General features: G+C 46.7%; 1 protein-coding gene across 1 annotated transcript in view; it reads left to right on the top strand.

Moving 5' to 3' along the window:
• The window catches only part of LOC139047653 (uncharacterized), a 67,614-nt gene that overhangs the window by 10,440 nt on the left and 32,380 nt on the right, over nucleotides 1-24,794 (top strand). The window lies entirely within an intron of this gene.

Here is a 24,794-nt window from a genome sequence, read left to right as displayed (position 1 = left end):
CGTCAGTGACGTGCGGCAGCATGGCGTCGAGCGTCGTCGTCGGATTCCTGCCGTAAACCAGCTTAAACGGCGTGATCTGTGTTGTTTCTTGCACCGCCGTGTTGTAAGCGAAGGTTACGTACGGCAGGACGGCATCCCAGGTCTTGTGTTCGACGTCGACGTACATTGCTAGCATGTCCACCAGATGTCACGTGGTAGTGACGTTAAAGAACACAGTAGCAGTACTGTGAAAGACAAAAACTAGCTTTTATTGGGTGAACCTGTGCCCACAAAACAGGCTACACTTAAAGCACAACGATAGCGGCGAACACAGTCGGCGATCGTCGAAAATCTGATCAGCGGGTCAAGCGCGTCGGCTTTTATACAGAGTCGTCGAATTTTCCAGACTTATCTTTGGAACCCGCGTGCCTTCCATAAAATTCTACATCATTCGCGTCAGGCGAATAAATCAGATAACACAAGGTTCGGCGATAACACACTGTGGGTAGAAGCATCGATAACTTTCCAGAAACTTCGGATACATGCAAGCGCGTCCCGCGCTGTGCGATAAGTTATTTTGTTATAGCGCAAGCTTGACAAGGACAAAAGAAGACACATCAGACACACACAGCGCTACTTTCAACAACAGGTAGATGCATAAATGACAGGCTACGAGAACATAGTAACAAAGTTAACAACGTGGCCGCTGACGGCTTTCTTGCCATCCATTGCCAGAGATGCAAGTGCAGACCAAGATTTAAAGAAACAGTGATCATGAGTAGAAGCAGGTGTGAAATGACGCGCTTGATAATAGAAGCCAGACACATAGCAACATTCGGCGATGCATGCGTCAGTAAAACTTCCATTTCATTATCATCAAAAGAGCTGAATTATCTTTGTTCGCGTTGAACGTGTACATGTCTTTGAATATGTGAATCAAGAAACTGCCTACGTGTGGTTCCCAGTTTATATCTTTTGTTTATTTTTCCAAAAATGTTACACGTGGTGTATGACGGGTCGAGGGTGTATATATAGCGACGAGAACGAGAAATAAACCTGTTGTTGAAAGTAGCGCTGTGTGTGTCTGATGTGTCTTCTTTTGTCCTTGTCAAGCTTGCGCTATAACAAAATAAGATATGCCGTACCAACAAGCCCCTATTGCTATCCTCATTGTGCGATAAGATTTGTTAGGCGGCGAAACCTGGTCGCCTGATAAATATAAATACACGTGTCATTATTGTTGTTGACCAAAACCATTATGAAGCCTACAAATAATAAAGCTGAGGCAAGTTTGGTTGTAGCTTTTTTTTTATTATCATGAAAGTGCGGAAAGTGATGAAAGGAATGAAATGGGGCATCTGCTTAAAAACGTTGGGTGCGTGCAGACCGCTTGGTATGCCTTCAAGAGTCGTTCGCGTAGCATTCGACAGATGGTCAGCGCAATCATCATTACCTAGACTTGGCACACGACATATTGCTGCGACAAGTTCAAGGTGCAATCATTACACAGGAAAGAAAAAAAATCTAATTTTGACGTCAAAATTCAGGGGTGCAATCATTACGCAAGTGCAATCATTATGTGAGTAAATACGGTACTCTACCGTTATCTCAAAGCACAAAAGCAACAGAAAATTCTAAATGTGCAGGGGCAATAAATTGCAATCAATGAGATAGGAAGGCTATCTCCTTCAGAAGGAGAGAAATGGGAGGGGAGGCTTACACATGCTTTGCCGCTATTGTGAATCTGAAAGGCTTCAGAAATAAGATGTGCACAGTCATCGCAGTATTTTGACAAATAGGTCACATCTTTAAATGTGACCTATGGTCAACAAGCCTTACAAAAAGGCAATCGGCAGCCGCTCAGTCTGAAAAATCACTCACAGCAAATGGTTGCGTTTATCCCATATGTGCACCAGGTTGTGTGTAATCTCGGAAAGGTTGTCAGCAGGGCAGGCTTTAGGTTGTTGTTCACTGCCAGAAACAAGTTGGTAGCCTGTGCCGCCAAGTCAGTTGGGTGACCGAGAACAAAAAAAGAAGTAGCAAAAAGCAGCGCAGGCGGAGGTTTGTTGTTGACTGTTGTGAATGTGTGGTTTATAAGATTCCTATTTCGTGCAAGCTTTCCTACATCGGTCAAGCAGGGCGATGCATCACTGGCTACATGCGCAAACACTCAAACAAGGTTCAAGAACAAGCCAGAGACAGTCTATTGTCACTGCATTGCAATGAATGCGACTGCAAGCCGTCTTCTAAAGATGTGACCTATTTGTCAACGGCGTTTTAGCTTTAACACGAGAGCATTAGCAGTTCTAGAAGTCAAACTGTCAGCGTCAGCCTCCACCTGTCAAGTGTGGCAGGTGACATTTAGAAGGATTTCATTCTACGCACTTTCCAGCTGCTAACAGTCCGGCTAGAAGGAAGGAACAGCTGTGGTGAGTCAGTGTAGGGAAACACCGCAACATTCTAATGACACTTTAGTGGCAATGACTGGGTTCTAGTAGAGATAGTAGCTTAGTGAAGTCACAAGCAGTGGTAGTGGTTGCTAGTACTCCAATGCTGCAGAACAGTAGCACAAAGGAAGAGAAGTTATTGAAGAATGCTATCAGATTTCCTTCGCATCAATCCAGTTGATCGCCCCTCTTTTTCTTTTTTTTCCAGTTTAGTTGCTTCCTCCTCATATAAATACTTGTTTCGGAAACGCTTGGATGGTTAGAAAATATGCATTAGGCAAATATTTATTAACTTCAGTGCGAGATGTCAATCTTATTCTAGAAACAACACAACAGTGCAATACGTGCATAAAGAAGGACGTTTTATAGCATGTAGGTTGTCGTCACCTAAAAACTTTCCGTCTTTCTTGTGCACAACTAAATTTTCTGACTGGTCGAGAGGGATAGCGCTTCAATATTTGCAAATGCCAAAGACCCCCAAAATATCGAGGTTGGTCCAATACACTAATCCATCTTAACTGGGCTGCTAATTCCTCTAATCCAAATTAATCAACACACCCATCCTGCTAATTCACTTTAGCTCACCCACTCATCTCGCTAATCCACCCCAGCCTACCCACTGATCCACATTAATCTACTTTAATCCAGGTGCCCCTTAATTTTAAGGTTGAGCAGATTTAAGATGATATGCAAGTACTGTTGCATGCGCTTCAAAAGTGGAGTTAAGAAGGCCCCAAAGTTGTTTTTATTTATTATCATGCTCTTTTAGAGCAGTAAACAAAGGACACAGTGTCGCTGCACAAGAAGTGCCGGTGACATAGAGGACTGCGAGTGCTTGTGTCTCACTGCTGTTTGTACATAATGGCTTATTCAAGCAGCATAAGTAAAAGATATATGGATTTATTGTTGATGATGTCCTTGAAGTCCTTCACAAGGGGGCAGGGGCAGGTCGCGGGATCGAATCCCGGCCACGGCGGCTGCATTTCGATGGGGGCGAAATGTGAAAACACTCGTGTACTTAGATTTAGGTGCACGTTAAAGAACCCCAGGTGGTCAAAATTTGCGGAGTCCTCCACTACGGCATGCCTCATAATCAGAAAGTGGTTTTGGCACGTAAAACCCCATAATTTAATTTTTTTAAAGTGTTACATAATGTTAAACACCATGCACTTAGAAACCATGAAAAATAATGCATGATATGTTGCCTTGGAATAGACGTTCTAACTTAATTTATTCTAAATGCAAAGGAAAATTGGGGAAGATGGGCATTATCTAATGCAAACTGATGGTATATACGGACAACTTTACTTTAAATTCAGGCTAAATAAGAAGAGCACCTGATGCATTGTGGAACTACAGACTATGCATAATATGTGGTTGTGCTGTCGAGTCAGGGGTAAAAATATCTTCAGACGCAAGGTACAGCACCATAATAAAAACTAGAAATTACAATTTTGAAGAGCTGCTAATGGTTTACTTATGCTCGGGAATAAAGCAGCTAGGAAACCTAAGATATAAAAGCAACCAGCGCAATAATTCAGTATTGACACTCATGCTGCATTCTATCCATATTCAGCATTTTTAAAGCTCTCTTAAGGAAAATAAACAACCCCATTTAGCCAAATACAAGGGCTTTAACAAAACTTATTCGCATAGTCACCGAGTGCTTTACCTTTATCAGTTGTGTGCATTCCCTCTACTTCGAGTGGGCACATTGCATATCTTGCACATATATTAATGGGCATTTCTTGCAGTAAAAATTTCCTGCAGAATTTTGTAGGATGTACGGCATAATTATCTTGTGGGTATTACCTTTTTCAATTTTATGCTGTGCTGATTTTTTCAAGCTCTAAGAACAACCTTCCAATGCATTTTCTTCCGCAACCACTCTTAGGTTAGAGTGCAATGTTGGCTTGTACAATTACCAATAAGCATAATGCCACACCTTTTATACTTCCAAACATTTTATTCTGTGATCGGTCAATGCTACAAATTTTTATTTGGCAGAATAGGAAGAGCGAAGGAAAAGAACGTCGTCAAGTGTTGTTGGATTCAACCTCGTTCGATGACTAGACCGGATGTGCTTTAGCCCTGAAAATGCGCTCTTAATGCCAACTGGTGTGGGCAGTACTGCAAATGCTACTGTCACGATCCACCCCGGGTCGTGAACAAGGGAGTGCTTGTGACACCCTCCGATAGACGGACGCTCCGCAGCGTGGTGGTGCTGAACGATGTCTGACTGGCGAGCAGCCGTGCTCGTTGGTGTTTATTGTGGTGCGGTGACCAATGTTGCCTGCCGAGCTTTACCAGGCCACCAATCTTGGCGGGCGAACCAAGATTATGCCCGCGGGGGCGTCACATACTTGCTACACCCCCTTACCCCTAGTTTGTTTGTTAAATGAAAAACAAGCGTCAATGTTCACAATATGACGCTCTGCCTCCACCCTAGCTGGGTCGACGGTGCCTGCTATCCAGGCGAGTAACGGTCTGGTGGCCTCCGTCGTCGAGTACTCCGCCTGGGCACCGGTGTTGATGTGTCGGGGTGTGGCAACGCCAGGTGCTGCCTGAGCCAGCCTTGCTCCATCCGGAGGGTCCGTAGTGGTCGGCCTTGCAAGTGGTGCTGGCTCGACACCGGTCCAACGGGTGCCGCACCACTGGCTACGATTGCCGCCTCCGAGGTGAGTGGTACTCCACTGGAAGCGACTGGTGCTGCCGCTAGTCTTCCTGCGGGCTGGAACTGAGAAGTGGCAGTCGGGGGTGCTGGCCAGGTCCCGAGGCTCGCTGATGCTCCTGGCAGATTTGGCAGCTCTGCACCACATGCAGGCTGGCTTCCGGGTACTCTGGCAGACGAATGCCCAATGCATGAATGCAGTTTCGGCCCAGCAGCGTCGGCGACGACCCCTTCGTTAAGTAAAGAGGAAGGGTTGCCTCCCTGTCCCCAAAGCGAACGCTGACCTGTGCCTGACCCTGAAAGAGTTGCCGTGGAGGAGCTGCGCAGCATCACGCCCGAAGCCTCGACGGACACGCCGGGGAAAGTACGCTTGAAGAGCATCCCGGCCATTACAGACACGCTCGCCCCTGTGTCCAGCTCCATGGAAATGGGGTGCCCGCAGATTTCAACGGTCAGCATGTATGGCGGCACAGACGATGGTACAAAGCCTGTGTGCCACATGTCGAAAATCGGCGGGTCCTCGGCCACGACGTGGAGCCTGGCCGAGGAAGAACTTGAGCTTGCTGCCGCATGCCTCCGCCGCGTACCCTTGCGACGGCTACCCTGGCCGCGGGCTTGTGTTGTACCTGGGCTTGAATCAGGCTGCTGCTTGCTGTTCGTCCTCCCCCTTCGGCATACACGTTCCAGGTGCCCAGTTTTCCCGCACGTAAAGCATTTTGCTTGAGAGAACTGGCACTGTAAAGGGGAGTGGGCACCACCACAGCGACCGCAGGTACTGCCCTTTGTCGCGAAGTTGTTGACTGCCGCTTCCGCCGACGGTGAGCCTGTCGCACAGGAAATCTCGCCGGCATCCTTGGCGGCAGCTTCCATTGCCAGCGCTGCCTTCATGGCGTCGTCCAGCGACGGGTTGGAAAGCTCCAGGAGTCGCGTCTGCATGGCTGGGTTGTTGATTCCGCAGACGAAACGGTCCCGGAGCAGCGAGTCCAGTTGGTCCCCAAAGGCGCAGGCACTTGCTAACCCTCGTAGCGCAGCAACGAATTGTCCGAGGGTCTCTCCTTCCCGGCGACTCCGGTTATTGAAGAGGAAACGCTCCAGTAGTGTGGACGGTGCTGGATTAAAATGAGAGCGCAGTATGGCAAGCAGCTCATCCAGCGTCTTAACGTGCGGCGTGGCTGGCTTGAGAAGGTCGAGCAGGAGGCTGAAGACGTGGGTCCCGCAGCTGGCCAGGAAAATGTCCCGCTGTTTGGCCTCGGGTGTGTCGTTTGCCCGGAAGAACACGTGGACTTGCTCCTCGTAAATTTGCCAGGCGGACCCCTCTCCCTCGAACGGCTCGAGCCTTCCATACAGCGGCATGGCGACAGCAACGGTAGGCGGTGTTTCGCCGCTCGCGGTGGCGAGGGACAATCCGCGAGTACTCGTCGCCATCTTCGTCGCCAGTGTCACGAGGATCCCATCCTCGTCGCCAGAGGCAACCAGGGGCAAGGTGTCGACGCCGTCCACCTGGACGGCGTCGACACAAGTGAATACAGGTCTGGACACAAGTGAGTGCAGGCAAGTGAATACAGGTCTGGGCGCTGCAACTTTTCCTTCTCCCAATAGTCCGCTGCATTATAATCCTTGCTCATTCTAGGCACCTCCTCGAAGGCATCGAGTAGGCTGTCTACTTCTTCGACTTTGAGTGAACTGTTGCTAGCCAGTTGCAGGCAGTCCTCTACCCATAAGGAAGGCCTCAGGCTTATCCTCGGCTCATAAGCTCCTAAAGGGAAATTCTGCTGCCGCTATTAATTGTACTTGATCGACAATCCCACGAAGCTACCTCCATGGGGTCACCAGATGCTGTTTTGCTCGGCACCTTTCCTCGCTAGTCAACGTTACGTGGTAGTGAGGATCTAGCCAAATAGCTGCACAGGAAAGGTCGCAGCCTAGCATCAACTCCTCACGACTTTTCATGGCAATTGCCATGTTGCTGGCTATTGAGGGAGCCATTTTAGAAAGCTCTAGGCGTCATTTAAGCCAGGTGCCGTAAAAATCGCTTATCATGAGCTACTCCCTTTGTAGTTCAACAGTGGCTTTCTCAGCAGGATCCAGTGCAGCCACCACGTTATCTATGCCCTGTCATTATTCTTCTGTAGGAGAGAGCTCACCATAACTAAAAAAAGTCGTTGCGGAATCCTCGGAATTCCAGCTGCCGTTTAAGCATGGCGCTTGTCAACATCTACCGTGTCAGACAGTCCAAAATTGGTTTCTTCAATTTTAGCTTGCGGAGGAGGGCCATCACCGCTGGTGCCCGCATTTCTTTCACTCCGTGCTTTTTGATAACAAGGTCCTTTGCTGCTGAACGTTTCAGCACATCGTGCACTGCAAGTTGCAATGTGTGAACAGCGCACCTCATCCCTCGAAGGAGTGGTCCATCATCCAAAAACGTGAGGTCTCTTTCCAGTTCACTTAGACAGGGCCAGTTGCTTAAATTCCCATCTGGCGTTTCCCCATTCTTCATCCTCGGACTGTGACACGTGCCGCACGTCTTCTTCTTCAGGCACTGGCTCTGCTAAAAGAGCAACCGTTCTAACCATATTCGCTCCATTGTCCGTTCTTACACTGTACACTTGGCCCAGAGCTACTCCATATTCAGAGTACACCAAGAACTCCGCCTTAAGTTTTTCGCGGTGTGCCACTCAAAAAGTTCTTTCATAGCCAGTGTCTGCAGGTGGATCCTGCCATCTTCAATAAATTGTATGTTGATGCCAAGGATTGCTTGACCAAGGTGTGTAGCACTGACAATTTTTAGCAAAACAACATGATCTTGAAGTGAGTGTGAAATCAACTTTCTTGCTTTTTTTTGCTTCTTGAGCCACTCGTAAGCAAACACTCTCGGTGCTCACAGTCATTCTTTTCTTAAGGCCCTGCAATATAGGGTCAATGATTTTTTTAAACCCAGAGCCGTTAACCATGTGAAATGGTCGACCGTTCGTAGTGACCGATTCGACGCAAACATTCATTATGGCTTCTCCGGTTATGTTTGCGCTCACACCTGCGCTCACCTGCAATGCATGCGGGAGTTGTGTCTGCTTCATTTCCTTGCTCTCCCATGGTCCAAGAACCTGCTCACTGCCAGATGCTGCTACACAACGTCATCTCCAGGACTAGTGCGCTTGGTATGCTGCGCTGTGGTGCCACTGCACGTGACATTCAAGGTTAGCAGCATGCTGTCCGGATAACCTAGTCTGACATTCTCCAATCTGACATATAGACTGTCCTTTCTTGACATCAAACTGGAAATGCTTGTGGACTGGTTGACGACTGAAGCGACCCAGATTCGGAAAAAGCAGCATCGGCTGCACACAAGAATAAAATACTGGAATACTTAGTCATTGTGTGGCTACCTTTGTAGAAACACTTGTGCGTAAGACCTCAAATATTATGTGTGCGAGCAAAAAGAAAAAAAGGTTTTGCAGGGTCTAAAATAGGTGCAAGGCATGAGTTATGGGTTCTGATTATGGAGCCCTACAGGCAGTATTAAAACAATGTGTTCGGTCTGTTCTTTTTGTTTACCTCACAAAAACAAAGATATTTAAGCAGGTGCTTTTGTAATGTCCGTAGTTTGATTTCTTTTCTTGTCGTTATGGTTAAAGTATGGACTGCAACAAGGTCTATTAGCTCACTTAAAAATTGTGACATAGTGCAATAGTGTACTATGAAAAGGAGAGTACAAATGCCTAGGACCCGAAAAAAACCGCTACTTGAAGCGAAGAGTGCGCGAAAAGCAGCAATTAAAATGCAGAGGTATCTTGCTAGACATCCCTCCCTCGCTCTTCACTCGAAAACATGCTTTGACAAAGAGTCATCGCTGCTTCCATTGAGAATTGAAGAAACCGGTTCATTCTGTTATATGCAAAAAAGCCTACTTGAACAATGCACTTCAAATTTCTCGCTGTAAGCATGGAGGCAAATGCAGCTTCCCTTAGAAAATATTAGATGGGGAGCGCGGGAAGGGGGGTGGGGTCTGCAAGTATTAAGAGGTTCATCTTCAGTGAGAGTAATGGGACAACAATGACGTTAGATTAACAACATAAATATTAAAATTAAAATGTATAAAGGAAATAATTACCGAGGAAACCGTTTCATTTACAGTAATAATTAGTCATTAAAAGCTCCGCAAGACGCACATAAAAATGCGATTAAAACAAGTGATTACAATTACAAAAATCAGTTCAATCGCCCCAGCATAGCCCAAACGTCCAAAAGAATGCGAAAGGTGAGAATGTAATGTACAGTGGCACAATTGCATCAATAGTTCACTCTCCCAGATGAGGTATGAAGAGCAGATGCGGCAATGACGGCTCAGATTCAATCGAACGTTTGGCAGCCTGCCTGACGAGTGGACTGGCTCAGGTGGTGATTTGGCCTTCTTTTAATGCTATAAAATGCCAACAGAGAGGGCATTCGTGCACACTGGAAAAAGTAGCGGTTCAATTCGCACACAAAACAGCGGGCATGTACACCTTACACTTCTGCACTGTATGACTGCCATGATGCAGCTGAAAAAAATCAGCAGCCAACCACTTTTGAGCTTCTGCTCTGGTTAGGGTGACTTCGCAGCAGAGAAGTGAGACACAGCCAAAAGAAGTGACATCTATACCCACACTTCTATGCTATAAGGGGTCATATAGGGAATGAGAAAAGTTTACAAATACACAAAACAGTTTTGAGACTTCAACCTAAGTTGGGGGCAACCTTGTGCCCGGGAAAACAAAACAAAACTAAAGTACATGGCAAGTACTCCTTCACTTATAAATGGCGAGGGGTAACGTTTCCAACGGTGTCACAGTTTGTGCTCTAGTGGAGCACTCCCAGACACCCTTAGAGCGTGTGGGAGTAGCGATTCCGGTCTCTCAGGAGATGACCTCGACTTAGCGTGACAAGCTCAGCTGAAATCAATTTACCAAGTGACAAAGAGGGCTGCTGGTTTGGTGCCCATCATTCGCTGATTGCAAGCCAGAGAATGGATCGGAGTCAAATGTTCACAAACAAAAACTAGCTACTTGCAGCAGAGAGATGATACAGAGCAATTTCACTTCACTCGTAACAACATACACACAATGTTCTCCAATACAATGCAATGCATGCAATACAACACACAGAGGCTACAATACACAGAGATCTCGCAACAATAGTGCACTGCTACACGAGAGAGGCAAGCATGACACCACACACTGTGTCAGTCCAATGTGTGGAGGTTCACGATGTGGCCGTGCTTAGAACAGGCGCGCTCCCTGCAGGTCCGTGGCTACCAACAGTGGCCTTGATCAAGGAGTCAAGTGGAAGCATTTCCTCAGTGCTAATTAAAAGTTAGGACTTAAGCACAAGCTGGTTGACAGCCCTAATCGTCCTTATTTTATACAACGCGCCATGTCTTTTCATCACTTCATGAGAAAGCAGTGGCGCACATACACGTAGCATCCACTGTACCACAGCGTTCTCCCGCCAGGATGCACATCGCTATTGTTCAGGCGCATAAACAAGTTCCAGAACGTTTGAGTCTATTCACTCCTATGTGGTGCCACCGCCTGCGAGAAAAAGCAGGGATGGATCCACTTAACACTGTTTAAAAGGCTACAAGCTCTCCCCGGGCTGCGAGTCGATTTCTCTGATCCACGTTGCGCGCCAATGTGCTTTTTCGAGCCACGTAGGCTTCTCAATATGCGTGCTGATTTTTTGTGACAAACAGTGACCATAAGAGACTGATAACCTGATAAAAATCAACTTGTTTATAACAACTTATGATGGTTCTATCAGGATGTGCAGAGCGTGGATCTGCACATCCTGATATGCTGTCACATTATCTCTCAGCAGCGTCTCCTGTTTTTCTCAACAATGCTTCAAGCAAATAAAGTTCTCTCTTTACCAGACTGCTCTGCTCGAAATCTCCGTTCGCGGAACCAGTTTGGAACAGTTCCTTCAATTTGTTCTGGTTTGGGTTCAGTTATAAAGTAGTGGAAAGATACGGGTTCAGTTCTAGTTTTCGGTTTGGTTTCGGTTCCACAGCCTGGCCAGAGATGAGTGAGCCAGAGTTATCACATAGAGCAGATGTCAAATGATAGAGCAGATGATAGAGCTATTATTGTCAGGTTTTATCGCTTTCCAAAAACACCGCGGATTAGAGTGCATGTTTGGGACAGTAGTAGAAAAGAAATCACGTTTTGTGTGTGCTTTTAATGAATTGTATTGTTTAGTGGCTTCATTATATTTTTCCCAGGCCAAAAGAGAACCTGAAGATTTGGCTACGCAAAATAGTCTTTTTTTCTTATTGTTCAAGCGCTTTAAAGTAGTGTTGAACCAGTGGGAACATGCTCTTTAATTTATTGTTATAGTCGAAATGTAAAGACTTATTAAAATGCAGTATTTCTGTTTTGAAAAGTGCCCATTTATTCTCGGTCGACCGCTGCTGATACATAAGGGCAAGTTATTTGTAAAAGACAAAAAGTTCAAGATTAATTCTGGAATAATGGCTTTATCATATAGTGTTAGTACTTTCTTTGATATTGTATTTTTGAGTATGTTGCAAGGAAACGTGGCATGGATGACGGTGGGATCGCTAAGACCACTGACGTACATAAGAGGAAACATATTACCGGGATGTGAGGTCTTGTCTAGGATATTTGACGAGTGTTGAGTTATTTTCGTAGGTTTAGTTACCTACTGCGAGGGACTGAGGAGCAAGCAAGTGTTTATAAATTTGTTAGTCGTGTTTTTTTGTGTTACACCACACGGCCACGCAACCATACTCCAATCTATAGTTCGAAAGTTGAAGCCCCCAAGTAACAAGCTGGGGCTGCTAGGACAAGCAGTTGTTAGTTCTAACAGGAGTCATGAAAAAAATGAAAGAAAGAAGTTATCAGTGCTAAGTGAACGATAACAACAGCTGATAAGTGTATGCGGTGAAGTGGTGTGGCAGCACGTCCAAATCGTATATGAAGGCATTCTTACGTTTACAGAAAAACACTTAAACTGGCGAGGGGTAGCAATAGCCACACTGCCACCATGGGTTCCACCGCAACCGCTATTTGCGCGAAATGTCAAACTCTGATAGATCGGGAAGGATTTTGCAATCAAGTGTTGTGGAATTTAACGATGTTTCCATTAGTAATAAAATGTTACTGTATGACGAGGAAATGAGGCTGCATAATGAATCCCATTTAGGTATCAGGCTGTGGATGTTAATGTAGAGCAGTGATAGATTGTGCTTAATATGCTGAGTCGGCCTCAGTGGCTTTTGCACTTGCTGCTAGGATTGGCGTTTGACAACCGACTGTTTAGTGTGATCATAAACGACGGTTTTTTGGCCAGAGATGAGTGCCATCTTAAACAAAGATTATTGTGCTTTTCCAAATTCGATTAGATGTCCTCGGGCCAGGCGAATTTCCGGGAAGAAATCTTCACTAATGCCGTATTCGGTGCCCTTCAGCTTACGGCTTGAGAAAAGGATACTTTCCTTATCCTTAATGTGGCCAAATTTTACTGTTATTGGTCTGCATTCCCCCTCCATAAAGTTCCAAGGCTGTGGGCATGTTCTGCATCACAACTGTGGATAATTATGCCCAGGCTTTTGTGGCAGTGCTCAATTCCTCAGAAACACGCCAGAACTCATTTCGTGCATCGCTAAGCCCATAAAAAATCGGGTTACACCTTCGGGATCTGTTTTCCGTCTCGTTATTGCGGTCAGTCAGCCGTTACTTGAGCAGTGCTGTTATTAGCAACACTTTCTATGTTACTTATTGGTGACTTTACATTTGAAAGTGCTAAGGTTGCTGAACGTTCTTTTCACGATAAGCAAGGATTGACCTCATTGAATTAACTGCTCTAGCATGGCTGACTGCTCGATTTGCAACGCCTTCAGAACATCAAGCACGTCAGCGGCAAGTACAGTTGCATCATTTCCAGGTCCAGTATTAGTCTCAATATTTCTTGCTAACAAAAGTAATTTCAGTAGCATGCGAGCACAGTCAAATACTATACAAAGAGAGCGCTGTGGGCTCGGCAGCATGAGTAATGTTCGGTAACCAGTTGATTTAGCGTAAAGGCAGTAGTAATTTGTTACCTGCATAGTGAAGAAGTGAAGTCGGTTAGGATGGCCCATCACTGACGTGCCGCCAAGCCCACTAAGTGTGGAAATGGTTTGTCTAGGTTTTATGTCCGCAATCCGAGGGAAGATGATGCTGTTAGTTCCATCCTCCCTTCTGTGCCACGTGTTGCAACTCAGTATGCCTGTGAAGTCATCGATCGTGCTCACAGGGCACATCAAGTCGCCCAGTCTCATTTATTAGCCTTGCAGCATATGCAGAAAGAGCGTTATGACCGGCGCCATTGTGATGTTAAGTTCGCACCTGGTGCTTGGATGCTCCTTTGGTCACCATGTAGTCGGGTTGGCCTCTCCCAGAAGCTTCTCTCTCGCTACATAGGGCCTTGTGAAGTCCTCTTTCAAGTTATCGATGTAAATTACGAGATTTCGCCGCTACAGTTGGGATGTATCTAAAGTCCGACGCCTGTTGATGTCGTACACATTTCGCGGCTGAAGCCATACTTCGCTCGCAATTCTTTGCCTACAATGCGCCGAGACGGCGCTTCACCACCCGGGGGTCCTGTTATGGAAAGATGAAAGAAGAGAGAGGAAGAAAATCGTGGGACACTGGCTGCTGCGTGTTGTTGCTGGTCAGCCATCTTAACTACTCTTACTCGTTTTGTATATATATTGTAAATACACTCTTTCTATACTCACAATATCTAGATAACAATATTATGAAACAGTTCACCACTGCAATGTCACTGCAATGAAAGAAGAGTGTTTTCCACCGCCTTAGGCATTTCATCAAAATGTTGCAGGATGCAATGAGCTGATCGAATTTATCCACACCAAGCTTCCCAGTGTAATAGTCAATTGAAATTATACTCCACACGCCACCTCTTTTGTCTTCTCTTGTGGTTGCAGCATGTTGTCGGCAGTGTGCACTGTAGGCATCATGTGGACAATTCTCTTGTCCTTCCACTGCCCATCAACTCTCTTTGCCTTTTTTCCTACATGGCATCATTCACTTCAAATGGGAATTCCTGAAGATCTTTGTGTGTTGGGCCACAGGTGAGGGTTTTGTGCTCTAGCAGGTGAATGACAAGGGACGCAGATGTGTAAATTTTATCCATGTAGAGGACATATTTTTGATCAAGGTATTTGTTCCACAGCTGCATAACCACATCAAATGCTGATCCACTGCCAATAGCTGGTTGAAGTTTGCCTGCATACAGATAAAATTGAACAAAATAGCCACTTTGTGAATCAACAAGTACCAACAACAAGTACCAATAACAATTTATAACCTCACTCTACACTTTTATTCAGCACGTATTGCCTAATACCTGATCTGCCTTTTGCTTTCAATAATCCTTCGTTCAAATAGAGGCTCCGGGCAGGCTGAAAATGTTCTGCTTATGTATTCACATGTGGCAGAAGCTATAATATCTGGTGCAGCTTGCTGCACGAAGCTACAGTGGTTGCCTCCGGATCAGTCACACTTGGGAAGCGCAGCAGTGCTGAAAACCGTCTTGGTATAATATTTAATGGAAGAAGCCCTGAAAGAAGCTTACTACCATTCCAGTATATTATATGGATGTGCGGCATGTATGCATTGCCCATATAAATTACAAGTCCAGTGAACTTCAGTAACTTGTCTGGAGTCACCTCTTTCCAGGACCCATCTCTCTCAGCATAGCAGTGCAACTCCAGGGTATCTATCCAAACATATTTGTTTGTACTTTAACAGAGCGCCTTTATCAAGTCCGCTCTAAAGAAGAGCGAAAAAAAATCCTACACCGTCGTAAACTGTCTTGCACTGCTCCGTAATGCTGGGCCGAGATATGCTCTGGGTGGCCTTCTTGGTGTAAACTGAATTTTCTTTGCAGCCGGTGCCTGCACATCCTGACCAACTGAAGTACGGACCTTGCAGATAACCAGTATAGCTCTCAGCTCATGCACAGAGATAGACAGATAAGTGCGTATGATGAAGGAGGCCGCTCAAGGCTGTAAACGAAACTCACCGGTGAACAGCTGCAGATGTTGCAGGCTGACTCAAAACATTGTCGCCTTCAGAGCTTGACTCTGAGGTGCTGTCATTTCCGAACTTGCGCTCGAGCCCTCATCTCTTAATTCAGGTGCGGGTGCAGCATAGTTGCAAGCGGGACGCTACCACCATGGGAGCCCTGAATGCGCCCTTCACCGGGACAGAGAAGCGAAACCGACGCTCTTGGAAATTGGCTGGAAATGCCAGGTTCACATGTTTGGCATGTGGTGAATTTTCAGAAATTTGCTTTGGTGGAAGAAAAATACCGGACTCCAAACCAAAGCTTGCTAGTGAACAGCTGGTGTCATTTTCGTGTAATTATCACTGCTCAGCACTGTCAGATAACAAAGCCGACAACATGATTTGACATTTGATTTGCTTCGGTTCTTTTGATAGCAGAAATTTGATGTTAGTGCAGCGTAATCACGAGCAGCATTTTTTTAAATCTCGATCGCGGCAGCCATGAACTTTTTCGCTACAACACACGCACATTAGTTTGCAAAAAGGTTTGTTAAAAATCACATCACCAGAGCAGGAAAGTTTGTACCTTTTCTAAAAGTGGCAGTGCCTGGACTAACCACTGGGTGGGGCTAGGTGCACGAGAAATGACTCCATGTTGAACGTGTCCAGCATGTCCAGCTGCAAGCTGCAGTGCATCACCGATAACAAACGCCGCCACCGCAGCGTCACCGCCTGTGACAGGGAAGATACAAAAAGCAGGCTGCGTGGCTTGAAAAAGACACTTGCTAACCAGACACTCAAAGTGCTGGTATGATCACCTGCTACTGCTGCACTTTTTCTATGTTGGGTTGCGTTCCTCAGTTGACGCAACATCCCACAATGGTGACCCAGACGACAGACATTATGCATTGCCATGGATGACCAGGAGGCCCTTCAACAACAGATAAAACTACTCCAGAGGTAGCTTCAGATCCAATAGGAGATGACCCAAAAGCAACAGCAGCAGCTTCAGGAGCAGCAGCACCGACTCAATGATCCCATGCAACAGCATCCTGGCGACACCAATACAACACCGGCCGTGCCTACCGGCTCGGCTGAAGACGTCAGAACCCTTGCAGTCAGCATCCCAGACGCTGCTCCGCTTAGTATCTGCCATGTTGCCATCAAGGTCCCGCCATTTTGGGTGGCCTCGCCTGAGGTATGGTTCGCACAAGTCGAGGCCCAGTTCTCCCTAGTGCGCATCACCAAAGATGAATGCGCTAAAATTACTTCGTCACCCACCTAGGCAGCCGTTATGCCAACGAGGTCCGGGATATCCTTGCCAACCTACCAGCGGCCAACCTATATTAGCACCTCAAGACTGAACTCGCCTGCTGCCTGTTGCTCTCGGAAGACCGCGGCAACTTATTCTGTCCGCACAACTCGTCGAGCGCAAATGTTCGCAGTTCCTCCACCACGTGCGTGCTCTCATGAGCAACACGCAATTCCACGATTCTCTGCTGCGAACACTATGGCTTCAACGACTGCCACCAGACATCCAGGTCATTCTGCAGGCTCAGCTTATGCTCCTCTAGACCAGCTTGCCGAGACCGCTGATCGCGTCATTGAGGCCTCTTTGCTGCCGCTGTCTCCCACCATCCAGGCTGTCGCTGCTCCATTAGATACCAGAGAACTTGCACACCCAATCGAAAGTATCACCCAACAGCTCAGCTCCATTCAACAGCGCCTTGATCAACGCCCAACGACGTGCCCCCGCTACTGCTCACAGAGCCGTGACCCTAACGCTGGCTGATCGCAGCAGCCTGGTGACACTGGCCGATGCTACTAGCATTAACACTTCGGGGACAGAGCCCAACAATGTTGACCACCCTGCTCCACTGGACATAAGGGAAACGCCAACGGCAGCTCGTAGATGTGGCTGTGAGCTGCCAACCTGGAGGCCACCATCTTCGTGACCGATCAAATCACAAGGCAGTGGTTCCTTGTCAACTGCGGCTCCGACATTTGCTGCTATCTATGAGCTCATCTTCAAGGTCCCTGTCTATCTACGTCTTTTGAGCTCACCGCTGTGAATTAGTCCACCATCAAGACCTACGGCTCGCTCCATCTGCACGTCCAACTAAAAACCCTATGCCAAGACCTCCATTGGAATTTCATTCTCGCCGATGTCATCGAGCCAATCATCGAGCTAGCTCAGACTTCTTGGCACACCACAACCTCCTCCAGGACTGTCACCATGACCAACTCATCATCATGACAATAGGACTTACTTCCCCATGCCAGCACAAGACCGTCCACCAGCCTAGCATAGACATACTTAGTGTGGAGAATCCTTCACTGTGCCACGTCATCCTTGCAGAATTTTCCGGTTTGACACGTCTCAGCGAGCTGCCATGGGATGTGCAACACACAACTGTACACTACATCAGGAACACTCCGGGCCCTCTGGTTTTCTGCCGCGCCTGTAAGCCATGCTCTGGAAGGGATTGCCCACTGCTCCAATGGCCTAGGGGCCTGGCCACTTCACCTTGTCCTGAAGAAGACCAAAGGCGGGCGACCCTGTGGGGACTACTGCGCTCTTAATGCCCATACCATCCCCGACAGCCGCATACATCCCATCCACCACATGCAGGACTTTGCCCATCGCATACGTCGCCGCCACATCTTCTCTATGCTAGGCTTGGTGAAGGCCTACATGCAGATAACCGTCAATCCGGAAGACATCCCAAAAACCGCGATCATTACCTCCTTTGCCTTGTTAAGGTTTCCCTTCATAAGCTTTGCCCTGAGGAACGCTGGACAAACCTTTCAACGTTTCATCGACGAAGTCGTCCGCAGTCTTGGCTTCTTTGTCTATCTAATGATATATTGGTCTTCTCCTGAAACGCCGAAGGACACCATGGACACCTTCATCTAGTTTTCCAGTGCCTTGATTAACAAGACCTACTAGTCAATACCCAAAAGAGCACTCTCGACGCCCCCATTGTCACCTTCCTCGACCATGAAATTTCATCAGAGGAATTCGACTGTTGTCTCACTGCATCTTAGACCTGCAAAATTATCCTCAATGCTCCACTGCTAAAGACCTCCACCGTTTGCTCGGCATGCTTAACTTCTACAGGCGCTTCGTGCTGCACGCAGCTGACTACCAGGCTTCTCTCCATGATGCCTTGGCTGGTCTACGAGGAAACCAACCCGTCACCAGGACATCAGCTTTAGGGAAACTTCTTGAAGAATGCAAAGTGGCTCTGTGCAACACCACGCTTCTCTTTCATCCCGTGCCAGATGCTCCCTTGGGACTCTTCACAGGCTCCTCCAGCTTCGTTGTTGGCGCCTCCCTTATACAATGCGTAGACACCACCTGGCATCCCTTGGCTTTCTTCTCCAAGAAACTCTCCACTCGGAAGGCGTCCCTTTCGACAACCAGCTCCACCAACTACGACTTCCGCCCAAAGGAACTGGCCAGCTTACTTCAGAGCGCTTCTCACCATATACAAAGCACTTCAGCACTTCCACCAGATTCTTGAAGCACAGCACTGCACCATTTATACCGACCACAAACCTCTAACCTGACCTATTTATTTATTTTATTTATTTATTTCATATACCTCACAGGCTCCAGAAGGAGTATTGCGTGAGGGGGGCGGTACAGATAACAAATGCGGAGCAAAAACATAGCTTTTGTTACATAAGTATGAACAAAAAAAAGAGAATCAAATAATAAACAAAGAACACAAAGTAAACAAAGATAAAAAGCAGGAAAGGTAAACGAACAGGTGTTAGCTCTTCATTATACAGTAAAGCAAACAACCTTAGAACAAATGCTTACATAAATAAATAACAATGAAGTTAAAAGTAACAAAATTGAACAGATACTAGTTTTTAGCTAAGTACTAGCCAAATATGCAGTGATTTTTTGTCTGAAGGTTAATGGGTCATTAATGTCAGCGAGGTTATCAGGAAGACCATTCCACAGTGCAATCGCACGTGGCAAAGCTGAGCAGTTGAATGCGTTGGTGTGACCGAAGATGCGTTGGAAACTGAGATGATTATGCAGGCGTCTAGATGTGCGGGAGGGACGAACGAGTGGTAAAGTAGATGGGCGTACATTATGCATGATTTTGTGCAGAAGACAAAGTAATGCTATATTCCTGCGCGATTCCAAAGATGAAAGCGACAACGACAGCTTGATGTTAGTTACGCTCGAAAATGGGCTATAATCTCTGGCAATGAAACGTGCAGCACGGTTTTGGATCGACTCGAGAAGATGGATTAGATATGCCTGATGAGGTGACCATATAGAAGCTGCGAATTCGAGCTGCGGTTGCACTAATGTTTGGTAGGCTATCTTTCTTGTGGGGGAAGGAGCGCTGCGAAGGTTACGTTTTAAATATCCGAGAGTGCGCGATGCTTTAGCCGTTATTTTCTCAATGTGGGATGACCATGAAAGGCTAGGTGTTAGAATAATTCCAAGGTACTTGTATGAAGACGTGCGAGCGACAATACTATTGTCGAGTGAGTAACTGAAAATGGAGTAGGACTTTTTGCGAGTAAATGTCATCAGTTTGCATTTGTTAGTGTTTAGGGTCATTTGCCAATCCATACACCAGTTAGTGACACATTGAAGGTCACGTTGAAGAGCAATATGATCAGCGGGGGAGCGGATTTGACGGTAGATAACGCAGTCATCTGCGAATAGTCGAACACTGGATGTAATGTTTAATGGCAAGTCATTGATGAAAATCAGGAAGAGTAAGGGTCCAAGGACACTTCCCTGAGGTACGCCTGATGTTACGTTACTGAAAGGGGAAGAGTACTGGTCAATGACAGTGGACTGCTTTCGAAAAGACAAAAAGTTTCTTATCCAAGAAATTGTTAGGTCGTCAAGGTTTAAGCATGAGAGTTTAGAAATGAGGCGACAGTGAGCCACGCGATCAAATGCTTTAGAGAAGTCGATGAATATTGAGTCAGTCTGAGCATTGTCGTCCATATTTTGAAAAAGATCCGTAGTGAATTCAATTAGTTGTGTCTCACATGAAAGGCCTTTTCTGAATCCATGCTGATGTTTAAAAAAGAAGTTATTACGTTCTAAGTGATGAACGACATTAGTAAAAATGATGTGTTCGAGTAACTTGCAGGGAACGCTGGTTAGTGATATTGGACGGTAATTACTCACATCGCTCTTGTCACCTGACTTGAAAATGGGTATGATTTTGCCAACTTTCCAATCATTCGGCAGCTCCCCTGTTGACAGTGACTGCTGAAATATATGACTAAGGATTGTACTGGAAGGGACTACTGTATTCTTTAGGATTTTCGTGTTGATGCCATCAAATCCGGAACTACTCGATAATTTGAGATTATTAATCAAAGTAGCGATTCCAGCGGCTGTTATGGTAATAGGAGTCATATATTGGTAATCAGAGTCTGCCATCTTTGGCATATTGGAAAGGTCTTCCTTTGTGAACGTGGAAAGAAAGTAGTTGTTAAATACAGATGCGCAGCGCTCTCGCGGTATGGGAAGACCAGTGCTATCCACGAGAGTGGGAGTGTCAGTGCTGTTTGAAGGAGATATCGTTTTCCAAAATTTTTTAGGATTATTTTTTATCATTGACTGAAGGTCATCGGAAAAGAATTTATGTTTTGCACGACGAAGGGAACTGCAGTAGGCTTTTTCGCAGGCTTTATGTTTATTCCACGAACCTAACGTGTTGACGCTTTTGGCTGCCCTGTATAAACGTTTCTTTTTGTTTTTTAATGCATTCAAAGTTTTATTAAACCATGGTTTGGAGCTGTTGGTGCGAAATGAGATCTGAGGTATGTATTTATTTGCTAAACCTAGTAGTTGTTCTTTAAACAGGCACCAATTTTTGTTGACTGATCGTTGAGAAAATGTTGCGATAAATCTAGATGAAAAGCTTTGTAAATCTCGGTTAATGGCATTATAGTCTGCTCTTTTATAGTCAAATATTCGTTTTGCTGTTAGATTACGTGTACATGAAGGTGTGCGAACTGTAAATTCTAATAACGAGTGGTCACTGAACCCATCAGTGATGGAAATGGTGCTAACTCGATTAGGTGCTGTTGTTAGAACAAGGTCTAAGACGTTAGTAATGCGCGTTGGTTGGAGGACTAGTTGCTCAAAAGAAAAATCAAGGATGAGTTGGACAAAGTCATTAGATGCACGCGAATTGCCTCTCAAGTTAGGCCAATCTATGTCCGGGAAATTAAAATCGCCAAGAATGAATATATCAGCTTTAGGGAATTTAGAATGAACAGCAGTAAGGCTCTCACGCAAGTTAGAAACAAAGTTATCAGTGCTGTCAGGAGGCCTGTAACACACTCCGTAAAGTGACTTTGATAGTGTCGATGTTACACAAACCCACACTATCTCAATAGCGGAGGGTATCGGTACTATAAACGAAGTGATGTGCTTCTTTATTGCCAGTAAGACACCACCTCCCCTTCGATTATGTCTGTCTCGGCGATAAATGACATAGTCCTCCGTATCAGGAAAAACTTCGCTGTCATTCACGCCGTCACAGAGCCAAGTTTCCGTTAGGGCCAAAATATCACAGTTACTATTTTCCAAGTACGATACGATTTCGGTGCGTTTAGAAATTATACTACGAATGTTAGTAAATGATAAAGCTAGGTACGAAGGCTTGGTGTGTGTATGTTGCGCAGCAGAGGGGTTGTCAGACGCGCATGTTATCGGGTTAAGTTCTAGCTATCTCGAAATTGGTACCACGGTATCGGACAGCGAGTCATACCTGTAAGTAGTGTTATCTACTCGCAGTTTGTCGAAGGTTAACTTCAACGGTACGCCCTTGGTTTTCGCGAAGGCAATGAGCTTGCGTCGGGCGATGCGTGTTTGGAGCGAAAAATCTTCGCGAACAGCGAATTCCGTGCCTTTGAATTTGTAGCCATTTTCTATTATGCTTTGTTTATCTTTAAAAAACGTAAATTTAGCAATTATTGGCCTGTTCTTCTCTCTGTTGAACTGGCCAAGGCGGTGTGCGCGTTCTATTTTGGTGGGTTCTATGGTGATGCCAAGGTGTTCACTGCACAAGTTTATAACTTTAGATTCGGATGATGGCCATGATTCGTTTCGATCATCAGGGATGCCAAAGAAGAGTAAATTACACCGCCGAAGTCTGTTTTCGGCATCCTCGCAACGCATCTCTATTGTTTTAAGCTGCCTCGAGATAGCATGGCATTCTTCAGGAGACTCGGATGATGACCTATTGCCAAAACTTTTAATCGATTCGAGATCACCTTCAACAGTCTGAAGCCTAACGGATAACTGTTTCAGTTGACCATCGACAGATGCCTGCCAACTTTTAAGGGCTCGCAGGTCATTTCGAATTTCATCTTGACCAGTTTCGATACGTCGCAACGCTTCCAAAATGGTAGCTAGGTCAACAGGACCAGGATTTGATTCGACGTCTCCAGAAAGAAGTAAGCGTACCCGACATAAGAACAAGCACAACAAGTTTTTACAGCGTTTGATAGCAAGTGGCAGCTCGCTGGGGCACGACACCACAAAAAGACAGCGATTGCTGCTCTTCAGGCAAGAACAACCATTCAGGTAACTAACCTGGAACAGAAGCATCGGTGAATGCTCCATGTCTAAAACGATGTCGTGCACCAGCCGGGCGGCGCCGAATGATTGCTTATAAGCTGCGTATCCCGTGCTGATAGTGCCGGCATGTCGTCTTGATATTCCTGGTTGCCAGCAGCAGGCCGGAAAGAATCCCAACTTTGGCGATGTCGGGCATTCCACGGAGCGGTTAGTTGCTGGCGTGCTGACTGCTTCCTGAGTAGTACATGATGCGGTAGACAACGGCAGGGCCAGCAGAAGTAGGTGCACCTGGAACAGAAGCATCGGTGAATGCTCCATGTCTAAAACGATGTCGTGCACCAGCCGGGCGGCGCCGAATGATTGCTTATAAGCTGCGTATCCCGTGCTGATAGTGCCGGCATGTCGTCTTGATATTCCTGGTTGCCAGCAGCAGGCCGGAAAGAATCCCAACTTTGGCGATGTCGGGCATTCCACGGAGCGGTTAGTTGCTGGCGTGCTGACTGCTTCCTGAGTAGTACATGATGCGGTAGACAACGGCAGGGCCAGCAGAAGTAGGTGCACCTGGAACAGAAGCATCGGTGAATGCTCCATGTCTAAAACGATGTCGTGCCCCCGGTGCCTTTTCTCAATGCCGTGACAAACTTTTGCCGGTCCAGCCAGAACCAGCTGTTGTTCATTGCCAAGTTTACCACTGACATCCAGCATGTCAGCGGGAAAGGTAACGTGGTTGCTGGCGGACTTTCATGTGTGTCAGGTATCAGCTCTCTGCCGATAACAGCTGACGTCCTCGCTGGTGCTCAAATAACAGACACCGAACTGCAGGAACTCCTTAAGGGCAGGTCCTTGCTACAGCTGCAACAAGTCCCCGTACCTGGGTCGACAACCGCTATCCGCTGTGACATGTCCACGGGCCAAACTAGACCATACGTGCCCCCATCTCATCGCCGTGGCCTCTTCAACCAGCGGCACAACCTGAGCCATCCCGGCATCCGCATCACTGCACATCTTGTGGCTTACCGCTACGTCTGTCCTTCTATGCAGCATGACTACCGCACCTGGGCACACTCCTGCCTTCAATGCCAACCCGCCAAGGTTACCAGGCATGTTATTTCACTGCTTGGAGCATTCCCTCAGCCTTCTGCTGGTCGGTTTCAACACCACGTTGATGTCATAGGACTGTTCCCCTCCCCCCCCAGCCGGACCTTATCGCTGCTGCCTCACAGCCGTAGATCAATATACTCACTGGCCTGAAGCATGGCCCCTCAAGAGAATCACCGCGGAAGACATCGCCTCGGCCTTCTTCACCGGCTGGATCTCCCCTCGCGGCGTCACAACTGATCAAGGACGACAGTTTGAATCGCAACTTTTCAGACTTCTTGGGCTCACCATCGGGTTTGAGCACTTGAGGACCACCACTTACCGCCTCTGTACCAGTGGGTTGACCGGGCACTTCCACCGACAATTCAAAGCAACCGTCATATGTCACCTGAACTCAGCCTGGGTCGAGGCTATTCCAGCTGTCGCACTCGATCTTTGCACTACCTTCAAGCCCGCAGAGCTTGTTTACAGGGAACCACTTCCTCTCCCTGGCGAATTTCTTGCCATGCTACCATTCAACACTGCCACACCAGATCCCACTGATTTCATTGCCCGGCTCTGATGCACCATCACCGGCTTCGACCCGTCACTTTCAGCACATCACTGCAAGCCTATGCCTTTCGTTTTTAAGGACTGGGCAACATGCACACATGCTTTCCTCCACGTCGACACAGCCCGCAGGCCTTTCCAGCCACCTTATAGCGGACCCTACTGGTTTGTCCATAGCGATGACAAAAATTCCACCATGCACATGAACGGGACGGACATCCACGTTTCTATTGACCAGCTGAAGCCAGCATACATCTGACGAACCAGGAACCCCAGTGCACCCTCAGGTGTCCAGCCGCAATACCCAACATTGTAGCCCACTCCAGTTACTACACGTCATGCACATTGAGTACGCTTCACGAATTTTCACAAGCCCTGAGGTTTTTCCACTCCAT

Source organism: Dermacentor albipictus, chromosome 7, assembly GCF_038994185.2.
Source record: "Dermacentor albipictus isolate Rhodes 1998 colony chromosome 7, USDA_Dalb.pri_finalv2, whole genome shotgun sequence".
Lineage (NCBI taxonomy): Eukaryota > Metazoa > Arthropoda > Arachnida > Ixodida > Ixodidae > Dermacentor > Dermacentor albipictus.
Note: the sequence above shows the minus strand (reverse complement) of the source record. Positions and strands in the feature narration are given on the sequence as shown.